Genomic DNA, 13,043 nt, shown 5'->3' with positions numbered 1-13,043 from the left:
GTGGACTATAATATAACCTAAAGATGGTTTTAGTAGGGCCCAGGCTAGTGGACCATAATAGAACCTACAGATGGTTTTAGTAGGGCCCAGGCTAGTGGACCATAATAGAACCGACAAATGGTTTTAGTAGGGCCCAGGCTAGTGGACCATAATATAATCTAAAGATGGTTTTAGTAGGGCCCAGGCTAGTGGACTATAATATAACCTAAATATGCTTTTAGTAGGGCCCAGGCTAGTGGACTATAATGGACCTACAGAAGGTTTTAATAGTGGCCAGGCTAGTGGACTATAATAGAACCTACAGATGGTTTTAGCAGGGCCCAGGCTAGTGGACTATAATAGAACATACAGATGGTTTTAGTAGGGCCCAGGCTAGTGGACCATAATATAACATACAGATGGTTTTAGTAGGGCCCAGGCTAGTGGACTATAATATAACATACAGATGGTTTTAGTAGGGCCCAGGCTAGTGGACCATAATAGAACATACAGATGGTTTTAGTAGGGGCCAGGCTAGTGGACTATAATGAACCTACAGATGGTTTTAGTAGTGCCCAGGCTAGTGGACGATAATGGACCTACAGAAGGTTTTAGTAGGGGCCAGGGCCAGGCTAGTGGACTATAATAGAACCTACAGATGGTTTTAGTAGGGCCCAGGCTAGTGGACTATATTATAACCTAAAAATGGTTTTAGTAGGACCCAGGCTAGTGGACTATAATGGACCTACAGAAGGTTTTAGCAGTGGCCAGGCTAGTGGACTATAATAGAACCTACAGATGGTTTTAGTATGGGCCAGGCTAGTGGACTATAATAGAACCTACAGATGGTTTTAGTAGGGCCCAGGCTAGTGGACTATAATAGAACCTACAGATGGTTTTAGCAGGGCCCAGGCTAGTGGACTATAATAGAACATACAGATGGTTTTAGTAGGGCCCAGGCTAGTGGACCATAATATAACATACAGATGGTTTTAGTAGGGCCCAGGCTAGTGGACCATAATAGAACCTACAGATGGTTTTAGTAGGGCCCAGGCTAGTGGACTATAATATAACATACAGATGGTTTTAGTAGGGCCCAGGCTAGTGGACCATAATAGAACATACAGATGGTTTTAGTAGGGCCCAGGCTAGTGGACTATAATATAACCTAAAGATGGTTTTAGTAGGGCCCAGGCTAGTGGACCATAATAGAACCTACAGATGGTTTTAGTAGGGCCCAGGCTAGTGGACCATAATAGAACCGACAAATGGTTTTAGTAGGGCCCAGGCTAGTGGACCATAATATAATCTAAAGATGGTTTTAGTAGGGCCCAGGCTAGTGGACTATAATATAACCTAAATATGCTTTTAGTAGGGCCCAGGCTAGTGGACTATAATGGACCTACAGAAGGTTTTAGTAGTGGCCAGGCTAGTGGACTATAATAGAACATACAGATGGTTTTAGTAGGGCCCAGGCTAGTGGACCATAATATAACATACAGATGGTTTTAGTAGGGCCCAGGCTAGTGGACTATAATATAACATACAGATGGTTTTAGTAGGGCCCAGGCTAGTGGACCATAATAGAACATACAGATGGTTTTAGTAGGGGCCAGGCTAGTGGACTATAATGAACCTACAGATGGTTTTAGTAGTGCCCAGGCTAGTGGACGATAATGGACCTACAGAAGGTTTTAGTAGGGGCCAGGGCCAGGCTAGTGGACTATAATATAACCTAAAAATGGTTTTAGTAGGACCCAGGCTAGTGGACTATAATTGACCTACAGAAGGTTTTAGTAGGGGCCAGGCTAGTGGACTATAATAGAACCTACAGATGGTTTTAGTAGGGCCCAGGCTAGTGGACTATAATAGAACCTACAGATGGTTTTAGTAGGGCCCAGGCTAGTGGACTATAATATAACCTAAAGATGGTTTTAGTAGGGCCCAGGCTAGTGGACCATAATAGAATCTACAGAAGGTTTTAGTAGTGGCCAGGCTAGTGGACTATAATAGAACCTAAATATGGTTTTAGTAGGGTCCAGGCTAGTGGACCATAATAGAACCTAAAGATGGTTTTAGTAGGGGCCAGGCTAGTGGGCTATAATAGAACCTACAGATGGTTTTAGTAGGGCCCAGGCTAGTGGACTATAATAGAACCTAAAGATGGTTTTAGTAGGGCCCAGGCTAGTGGACCATAATAGAATCTACAGAAGGTTTTAGTAGTGGCCAGGCTAGTGGACTATAATAGAACCTACAGATGGTTTTAGTAGGGCCCAGGCTAGTGGACTATAATGGACCTACAGAAGGTTTTAGCCGTGGCCAGGCTAGTGGACTATAATAGAACCTACAGATGGTTTTAGTAGGGCCCAGGCTAGTGGACTATAATAGAACCTACAGACGGTTTTAGTAGGGTCCAGGCTAGTGGACTATAATAGAACCTACAGATGGTTTTAGTAGGGCCCAGGCTAGTGGACCATAATAGAACCTAAATATTGTTTTAGTAGGGCCCAGGCTAGTGGACCATAATAGAACCTACAGATGGTTTTAGTAGGGCCCAGGCTAGTGGACCATAATATAACCTAAATATGGTTTTAGTAGGGCCCAGGCTAGTGGACCATTAATATAACCTAAATATTGTTTTAGTAGGGCCCAGGCTAGTGGACCATAATAGAACCTACAGATGGTTTTAGTAGGGCCCAGGCTAGTGGACAATAATAGAACCTACAGATGGTTTTAGTAGGGCCCAGGCTAGTGGACCATAATAGAACCTACAGATGGTTTTAGTAGGGCCCAGGCTAGTGGACCATAATAGAACCTACAGATGGTTTTAGTAGGGCCCAGGCTAGTGGACAATAATAGAACCTACAGATGGTTTTAGTAGGGCCCAGGCTAGTGGACCATAATAGAACCTACAGATGGTTTTAGTAGGGCCCAGGCTAGTGGACCATAATAGAACCTACAGATGGTTTTAGTAGGGCCCAGGCTAGTGGACTATAATAGAACCTACAGATGGTTTTAGTAGGGCCCAGGCTAGTGGACAATAATAGAACCTACAGATGGTTTTAGTAGGGCCCAGGCTAGTGGACCATAATAGAACCTACAGATGGTTTTAGTAGGGCCCAGGCTAGTGGACCATAATAGAACCTACAGATGGTTTTAGTAGGGCCCAGGCTAGGCTTCAGGGTGATCTTAGGCAGCCATCCATTCTTTAGTCTGATTGATCCTAATGATTGCTAGTTTTCATGTGCAGTTAGGAACTGGTGTAAGTTAGGAAGGGGTTTTTTATTTTTAGAAATGATCACTAAATAATATAAAGATGAGATGTACCCCACAACAATATTACTAACACATAGTATCTATGGGAAGAGTAATACAATACGAAAGTAACACTGTACTGTTTAAGAGGAGCCGAATCTGCCCAGTCCTGATACTCTAGTAAACATGGGCTTACTGTGAGTTGCATGCTGCTTCTCAGGGCTTCTCTCAGGCAGCCAGACGCACTGGTTAAGAATCCACAGAATGCACAAAATGATCGACACCGTCAAACTTAAATGAGCCAATTCGGATGAAGTATGTTCTATCAATTGCACCTAATTGGCCACTCCTCAATTCTCTACTCAAGTTTAGGACCTATCAATACCTCAATCAATAATTACGTTGTATGTTGTCCAGATGAACTACAAAATGGGATTCTCATGAAATAACAGCATTTTGCCTTAAATTGCATAACAGATTACAAAAAAATATGGTGTCTGCACAATTTTCTAGTATATACCTCATGGGGTTTTGAGTTCATAAGGGCTGTTTTCTCTACTTTCCTTGACAATATATTTTGGACAAAGAGCAGTGGTTTGTATTATACATGCTAAATATGTCAATGGTTTTGTTTTAACTTCAACAGGGAGTGGGACCTGGTTTTCTTTAAGGGGAAAACCAGAATCTTACAGCGAAATGTATTAGTTGGGTGCCTCAAATTTCAATTCATATTGAAAAACAGGACACACAAGTATGAATGTTGCCTTACTTTCAGAATTGCAATTTGATTGGGAAGACCATGTATGTGCAGGTATAAACCTCTCCAATCTTCTTAATCAAAGGTAGTATAAGGGGCAGTGCTTGACTTGACTGAGATGGGTGCCAGTACTAATTTTGGGTGCTGGTTCTGTTTACATTTAGATGCAGGAGCTCCTCAATACTTTTGAGCTAATATTCTGTAAGAGGAACATGTGCTCAAGCAGTAGAAAACTTGAGGTGCTGGCACTATACTCCGGTTAGCTCCTGCCCAAGACGAGCGGGGGGGAAATAATGTATTTCAAGTCCCAAAAAACGCCAACTTCACAGGCCCAGATTAAAATATTAACTGCAAATGTGATTTATTGAATATAGATAAACCTTGAATGGAATACATATGAACTATTCCAGGACTTTTTACCAAAAGTGCAATTCAGTCCAGTAGTACTGTAGGCTTAATCCCGTTCACTGTAATCAGCCCACAGTCTGTTATTTATAGGAATTCCAGAGCACCTGTTTTGTGGTAGACCAAGCATTAATGTTTGATCAAAACTTTAAACTGAATAATTTATTGGAGGAAATCAAATATAAAGCTAAACATTTCTGATAATTTTCAGACTTGTGGTTATTTGGCTAGTATAATAACTCAATGACAACATAAAAAAATGATCAAGATTTGTCAAGGCTAAATTATTTTTTGGGCGATTCAGAATTTGAACTGTAAAATGTATGTTGTGCTTTACCTTTTTCACTGTGTTGCCTTCCTTTTTCCCCAGTTTTTGATTATTTTCTTTATTTACTGTGGGAGAGGATTAAATGTGTACATAGCTTTATTTTAAAAGGTGAAAGTGTGGAAGCATATATAAAAATAAAATTAAGACATCTTTGTTTGTGTTTTTATTACAGTAAGGACAATCCAGCATACAGTATTTCCACCAATATGTAATTGAGAGGCTAGTTGGACTGAAGGCCTGCCTTACAAACAGCATTTGTGCAGTATGTTTTTGTGAGTTTGTTAAAAATGGGACAAAAAAAGTGTGCATTCTTGTCTGTCAGTGTATGTGTTGTGCCCTCTGATGGGTTATTGAAGTGCCTGCGCAGGAATCCCAAGGCAGCATAGCTACGTGTATGGCTGTCCTTCAGCTTCAGCTGAGTCTTGGTCTCCTCTGTAGAGCTAGCTCATGCGCCAACCGAGAGGTGACCTCCTGCCTATGTACCTCAATTGTCGGATGCTTTTCAAGCCTTTCGATATCCAACGCCAAAGTCTCATTCTCCCTCCTGACTTCTTGCACTTCTTTCTACACTTTTTTTTGCAGTTTCTCATGAAGCTTCGTCTTCTCCTCCATGACGTCTTTGGCCTGGGTTGCTTGTGCCTGAAGCTGGACAGTAAACTTATGTCCTTCTGCCTGCAGTGTGTCCACATGTAGGGTCCTCCATGCAGCCTCCTGCCTGGCCAGGCTCAGCTGCTCCTCCAGGAGGCCCTGCAGACACTTCCTCTCCTTCCCCTGCCTCTGGGCCTCTGCCACTGCTTCACTCAGCTTAGCCCCCAGCCTGCATCTGTCCTCCTCAACCTCACGGATAGCCCTCCACAGGACCTCAATGTCCTGGATTTTCCAGATACACCTACTCCTCTCCACCTCTCCTTCCCAGCCTCGGTCCTCCCCTGGATCCTTTGGCCGCCTCTCCTTCCAGTTCTCTGCTGCCAATGACTGGAACGAACTGCAAAAATCACAAGCTGGAGACTCTTACCTCCCTCACTAGCTTTAAGCACCAGCTGTCAGAGCAGCTCACAGATCACTGCACCTGTACATAGCTTATCTGTAAATAGCCCATCCAATCTACCTCATCCCCATACTGTATTTATTTATCTTGCTCCTTTGTACCCCGGTATCTCTACTTGCACATTCATCTTCTGCACATTCTACCATTCTAGTGTTTAATTGCTATATTGTAATTACTTTGCCACCATGGCCTATTTATTGCCTTACCTCTCTTATCCTACCTCATTTGCACATGCTGTATAATACAATAATAATTGTATTATTGATTGTATGTTTGTTTATTCCATGTGTAACTCTATGTGTCAAACTGCTTTTTTATCTTGGACAGGTCGCAGTTGGAAATGAGAACTTGTACTCAACTAGCCTACCTGGTTAAATAAAAATTATTGTGGCCCTCATAATCAGAACTCAACTCCCCTCCCTTCTTCTGCAAATCCTCCTTGATGATCTTCTGGAATGGTGTCTCGTTTCTTCGCTGTGCCTCTTTGTGTTGTACCATCTGTAGAATAGTCATGTAGATGTCCTGCCTACAGAGTCTCCTCTTAAGAGGATAATGATGATGGCTCTGTTACCTTGACGGCTCCAGCCTTCCTGGACCCACAGATATTGTTCTCCACCACCAGAGTCAACAGGGAGAAGTGAGGAGGGAACAGTGTCTCCACCTACTGACGGTCCTCTGATTCACAATCAAGTTTCTGTGACTTGTCTCCTCTCTCTTTCTCAACCATGGTCTCTAATAAGTGTTGAAAGATAACATTTTATCATTGGTTAACTTTATATAACTTTCATGAATAAGCCATGTTTTCTAAGACACACAATCGTTTTAAATCCTTATAAATGTGTGATACTTAAAACGTTTATAAACTAATTAAGTCGATTTAAAATAGGCCTACTACTATAACAATAGGCTGAGTAGACTACATCGTTTACAAATAGTTTATTCATGAAAAATGTAACATTGTTAATCGCAAGTTTAATAGTGACATATATTATGGTTGTACATCTTCCGTTTCTTCTTGGATTAAATAGGAATAGCCTATTGGGTACATTTAAAACCGCTGCCATTTTCTACACGGTCGGCTAAAAAGCCTACATGTTTATCTAAATTGACAAAGGACTAACTTAGCATACTTAGTTATAATTATTTTTCATTGAAACGATTAAAGGCGCTAGTACCTCATGTAATTGAAAGCTAGATGATTGCGTTAGTTAATTGCTTCACTAAGTGTTGTGGCTGTAGATAGCTACTAAACAACTTCCTTGACAACATTGTAACCAAAGGATCATGTTTCAGGAAGTGAAGCTGAGGGCGGGAATTTTCGAACTGAAGCCAGAAATGCTGTATATAATGACGAGATGGTCTTGTCCCCGCCCTGACAATGGGAGTCGTCCCAAAGGCCGGGAGGCAGGAGATTTTCTTATCGGTCTGCTTATTGCTATGTCCAGATTTATGACAGGAGTGGACCCTCTCGCTTTTCGCCTCTTCTTCTCTGTAGAAGTTTCGCAGAGATCGCACCACCCACCACTGGTTTGATCAACACGGGCGAAATCTCACTAGAGAATTAACTCCAATAATATGAATCATATTTAACTTATAGCCCATCTTAAGTTTAATTTCATTTAATTGAATATCTAAAGGAAACATATGTATGCTGTTTCCTCTTTGTTTTAACCGGTCTAGTGAGTTTATTCGATAATTCATGTTACATTCTTTCGAAAAAATAACTCAGTCTACTGATTTCAGTATCTTTTGATAATACAGAATAGAAGTAATTGAGCTGTATATGTTGGATTAGACTTTAATAGCCTACCTGGGTTACATTAGCAACAAAAAAAGTATTTTAGTGACTTATTTCGATCTACTTAAGGTGCTGAATGAGAGTAGAAGCACACATCTAGGGAGCTGTTCAACTTCTTTTGACACACTGGTGAATGTGAGGTATTGACTAGGGCCATACAATAGACAAGGAATGCCATGCTCCTCCATCAGACGACACGTTTCAATCGTGCTTGCTTGAACCATGGACATGCTATATATAGTGCATCAGGAAGAGCTGATTCCAAAGATTTAATGATGTGCAGGCTGTAAGTCTCCACTGAATGATTTTGTTGTGAAAGCTTTTGCAAAATTTCACGATTTCCGCATCTTCGAAATATTTCAGTGCTTGTATTTTTCATTATTGGAGTAAAGGTAGCTTCAATGTGAATTCCTTTGTACACACATTTGTTGTTATGTTTACATATTTTACCTACTGTTTTGCTGAACTAACCTAAACGTTTAGAGAGACTATTTAAATCCCAATCCACTGATTATAATACCCTATGTATATATATATATATACTGTCCATAATTCAAAATCAAATCAAACAAATCAAATCGTAATCATACTTAGTTAGAATAACTAAGCTGTAGTCTAATAACAGCGCAAACTACTAATTTATTGGAAAGAAACAATATGAACCAATATGCAGAAACGTGCCAAAGTGATACAACTATTTCGCTAAAGATATGTTTTGTGGCTTCATTCGATTATCTCGAATATGGATATGTGATCAACAATTTATAATTTAAACATTCAAAGTACCAATAGAGGAATAAAAGCGACAGATAGACCTACAACTGTATAGAGAGCAAACAACTTACTGAGAAGAAAACATACTTGACAAATTCGTTTTGAATGACACAACCGTTTATGTAAAAAGTTGTACTTTAAACAATTGGCTCCTAACTCAAAGATTACATACAATAACACGCGGGAATGTTGAGCGAAGTATGTTATTTGAGGCCGCTAATAATTGCGCTTCTTTAGACGGGTTTGGGGTGGAGTCGTGTGGGGGTAGGGTTTACAGGTCACACTCTTTGACCATATGATTTAATGGAGGGCAGAGCGAGATGGACAATGAAACAAGTTTATTTAAAATTTGTGGTAAACATTTGATTTTCATTGTTTGCGTTTGAAAAGTTTCAAAAAGTCAACAAAATGTCGGTGTATATTTAGGACATATAGGCCTACACAAGATAATGCACAGTCTGAAGTCATTTCCCCACCCCCAGGCGGGGGGGGGGGGGGGGGGGGGGATGCTCATACAATTTCTCATACAATTTCTCATACAATTTCATGCATGGCAAACCTTTTTGTTGTCAGCCAGAATGGCTGAAGTTGAAAATACAACATCTGCGTGGCAAGGTACATTATACTAATAAGAGCACTCGCTTATGTTTGAGAATAGTTGTTGCTTCTGTTTTGTAATGCGCCACCACAATTCACAGGCTGACAAATTAGGTGTGCGTTTTACCTTCCCTTATTTACTTGGTAAGTATTCATTAAAGGACACATAATCTGTATGAAAATGCATAGAAATAGTGTTTTAACCACATGTTTTATCAAGTTATTAGTGTAATATTTGGCTTATTCCTTATGGTGTGTATAGATATTTCATTGTCTATTTAGAAGTTTAATATTTTTTTGTCTATTTTTTTCGTTTATAAATATTTCAGAAGGCTATTTCATGCTAGTCTAAAGCTTTTTCTTTAGAATATATACAATATCTTCAAATTAAAGTAATTATACAATAACTTAAATTAAAGTAATTAATCAAGATTAACACATTCAATCTATTACAACATATATTTTCAAACATTAAGTTATTTGTAGACACAGATCACTGCGCGCAACGTTTCTTTTGGAAAGAAAGTTTTTGGATCAAATTGTAGGCTACTGTTATTTAATCTGCAATTAAGGTTTGAGTTAATTATGCAATTGTGACTAATAGCGGATGTGGTTCCCATGCTGAAAGGGTTTGGTTGGGGAGTGGGGACTCGAGAAATGCACATCACATCACATCACATGACGATACGTTCGCGCCTCTTTCGTAAAACTCTCCGACCAGTAAAGATTCAAAACAACTTAAAGGTAATATGAACAATCAAGATTATTTGTTTATTAACTAATTTAACAAATCAAAATGTCCTTTAGGCAATGTAGGGATAGTTTTATTCAATCTGTTGAATAAAAGTTTCAAACCTTTTTGCGCACGATGGTCATGCTTTTTGTGCTGGCAGACTAGTTTAGCTAACCACAAGTATAGATTGTTATATGTTCAACATGGTATATATGAGTCATCTAAAAGCTTTTTTTTTTGAATCGTAGAATGTATAAAGCTGGTCAGTCAAATAAACACCCTATACAGTGCGCAATAACTCGCAAGTAGCCAAAACTAGCGGATAAAATGTTAGCCACAGGTTGCTATGGCTAATTCGATAGTATGAGCATTTATGGCCATATTCCTGCACTAACAGATTAAATGATTTAACAAGCCACCTGTTGTATCATTAATTAATTTAAAGTATAAACTAGCACATTGGTATTTCTATTTAGATTCCAAGTCAACGTTTGGAAAGGTTGTAGGCTAATGAAGCCCCTTACACAAGCAAAATGTTATGGCACCTTTAGGCTATATGGATATAACGTTACTGCTCTATACTTAGGTTAGGTAAAGATACTAAGGAAATCAGTTAGTAAGGTAAAGGCAGGTAACGGGTATGTATCGAATTGATCCTGTATTTCCCTCTATCGCACAAATGAGTAGGCTAGCCCAGAGTGCATCACAACCTAACCAAAAAATCCCTGTTTGAATTTATCATGGCGCCTGCCCTTGCTTCCCTCTCCATGCGTTATCCTGATTGTAAAGAGCAAATCACAGTTTTAGCTTTCTTTTGCCAAATCTTGTATTTGATTTAAATAGACAAACGACGTGTTATTAAGTTCATAATAGCCTAACTAAATAACACGTGTATTTGAAATAAATATTTGTTACTATTTTGTTGCATCTTTCACCCTGTTTATGCTACGATTCTGTAAGAACATTTCAATTGTATTATGTTAAGTGTCTTCGCAATAGCCACACTTTGGTGATTTGTTAGATTTTTCTATTGAGACTTTTGTTCAGAAGTGGTTAATCTTTTACGCTGCTGCTACTCTCTGTTTATCATATATGCATAGTCACTTTAACTATACATTCATGTACATACTACCCCAATTAGCCCGACTAACGGTGCCTGTATATAGCCTCGCTACCGTATATAGCCTCTCTACTGTTATTTTTCACTGTCTTTTTACTGTTGTTTTTATTTCTTTACTTATCTATTGTTCACCTAATACCTATTTTTTTACTTTAAAAATTGCACTGTTGGTTAGGGCCTGTAAGTAAGCATTTCACTGTTGTATTCGGTGCACGTGACAAATAAACGTAGATTTGATGGTTCTTAAAAATGTGTTCTTCTGCTTCTCTTTATAGGTGATCTTCAAATACAATGCTTCTAAAATGGAAAGTAAACTCAGAATTACGCCATCCAATCCTCATCGAAAAAAAGATTGACTGTTTTCCCAACCCTAATTATTCTGGTTCTGTACAGTATACATCCGTAATTCGCCAGATGTTGTGAGCAGCAGTAGTGTGCCATTTATCCACTAATTATTCTGGTTCTCCAGCTAAGGTGCATCTAGTGTAGTTAGTGAAATAGTTTAGTATCTACTGCCCTAGTTGCTCCTTCTGGCTGGAGCACTTGTATCCCAACTCTGGACATTTGGTGACAGCAGTTTCATCTGTTTCCTGTCACTGTTAATTTCTGACCTGTGAGCTAGCATATGTCACAATTTGGAATTAAGTGTTATATTTTGAAAATGTTTTAGTATAAAAAGTAAACACCACTACCTCATTGCATGTTCTTTCATATTTCTGGTACTGAGTCATAAGTTATCAGCCTTTTTTTGTAGTTTGTGTCAAGTTTTGTTGGGGTATTCCAAGTTCTAGAATATTCTATGTTGTATTGTCCTGGCAGTTCCAAAGTGCTCACAGTGCAGGTAGTTTAAATGGACCTACTGCAGTGTGTGCACTTCAAGTATTGCCGGTCACCCTCCCTTTGAAGCGCACTACTGAGACCATCTTGAAGAGATCCATCCATGGCACTTCATGGGTTTACTGTGAGTTTTGCAGGTTTGCTTTCAGCTTCTGAAAATTTCTGCTGTGCAAATCCATGCAAAACTCTCTGTACCTGAGAGACTCAACAAACAAGAGAAGAGCTTCTGTTCCCCTGGGTCCCCTTGTATTGTTTTATATTGTTCAGAAAACTACAATATCCTCATGTTCAAGTTGAACACTTCTGCTATGTTTAAGTATGCAGCAGACAATCTGTCAACACAGCTGTTATTGCGGGCTTGGTCTCGGGGATGGCAAGCATGGGGATGTGTTATGTCTGTGTGGGTTGGAAGAATGGATTTGCTTGGCAAGCAGTTTAGCTTGTTGTTTGTCTTGCTGTTTTTGGGTGGAAGAGTTCGCAATGTTAATGGTGGCCAAAATCAACCAAAAGATGCACAGTATACATCTGTAGTCCGCCAGATGTTGTGAGCAGCAGCAGAGTGCCATTTATCCACTCTGTTCCTTCTCTAAATTTAAAACAATCAACTCAGCTGCTGAAATAAAAGAACGTTGAAGGGTTTTTTCTGTCATTGCTTTTCCTTTACAAATGCAACATCTGTAGAAGTTTGTATCCTTCATAGGACCAGGCTGTGGAAGCTGTGGCTATAGCCAGTACCCCACTAGATGGCAGTAGGTGCATATGGGGTACTGCTGTACACTTGAACAAGAGAAAAGCAGAAAGCAAACTACAGTAGCACTCGGGATTTGACAGAGAATATTACCATGGTACCTTAACACAATTACAGTGTAGGTACACATTGTTACCTAGGACTTGAACATGTTTGTGGTATGTTTAATTACACTTTGGAAGGCCTATTGTTATATGCATAAGATTTATAAAGAAAGAAATGTGTTATGTCTAAAATCTCATCACCATGGAATTATTGTTTTCAGAGTTAATTTGAAATGATGCTTGCCACACATGGTTGCCAATAAAACTACCATGTCAATGGGTTTTGGGGACACTGAAAGGATTTAAGAGTGTAATTATTCCAGCTGTTAATTGGGCTAAATCCATGTGCTGTAATCCTGATGCCTGCAACCTTGTAGACAATTTGGGGCCGTTTTCCTGGACACCGATTAAGCAGTAATGTTTGGAAATATGTAAATGCATGCTTGAATGATTGACATTGTTTAATGGATACAATGCATCTGGAAATTCTAATAGAACAACATGGCACTTATTCCATTTTACTATTGTATTTTTTCAGCATGTATAAACACTGGCACACAATTCAGTCAAATTGTAAAATAATTCTTATGAAGTGCAGTCTTGCATTGAGCACCATTTCT

At 39.4% G+C, this 13,043-nt stretch overlaps 1 long non-coding RNA gene across 1 annotated transcript; it reads left to right on the top strand.

Annotated features, from left to right (window-relative positions):
* Positions 1-9,550: 9,550 nt before the first annotated feature.
* LOC116353575 (uncharacterized) lies at positions 9,551-12,721 on the top strand. Its single transcript, XR_004202990.1, has 2 exons — positions 9,551-9,685; positions 11,070-12,721. It is a non-coding gene; the product is annotated as an uncharacterized LOC116353575 (long non-coding RNA).
* The last annotated feature ends 322 nt before the right edge of the window (positions 12,722-13,043 follow it).

Source organism: Oncorhynchus kisutch, linkage group LG15 (genome assembly GCF_002021735.2).
Source record: "Oncorhynchus kisutch isolate 150728-3 linkage group LG15, Okis_V2, whole genome shotgun sequence".
In the NCBI taxonomy this organism is placed as follows: domain Eukaryota; kingdom Metazoa; phylum Chordata; class Actinopteri; order Salmoniformes; family Salmonidae; genus Oncorhynchus; species Oncorhynchus kisutch.
This window is presented reverse-complemented; position numbering and strand designations above follow the sequence as displayed.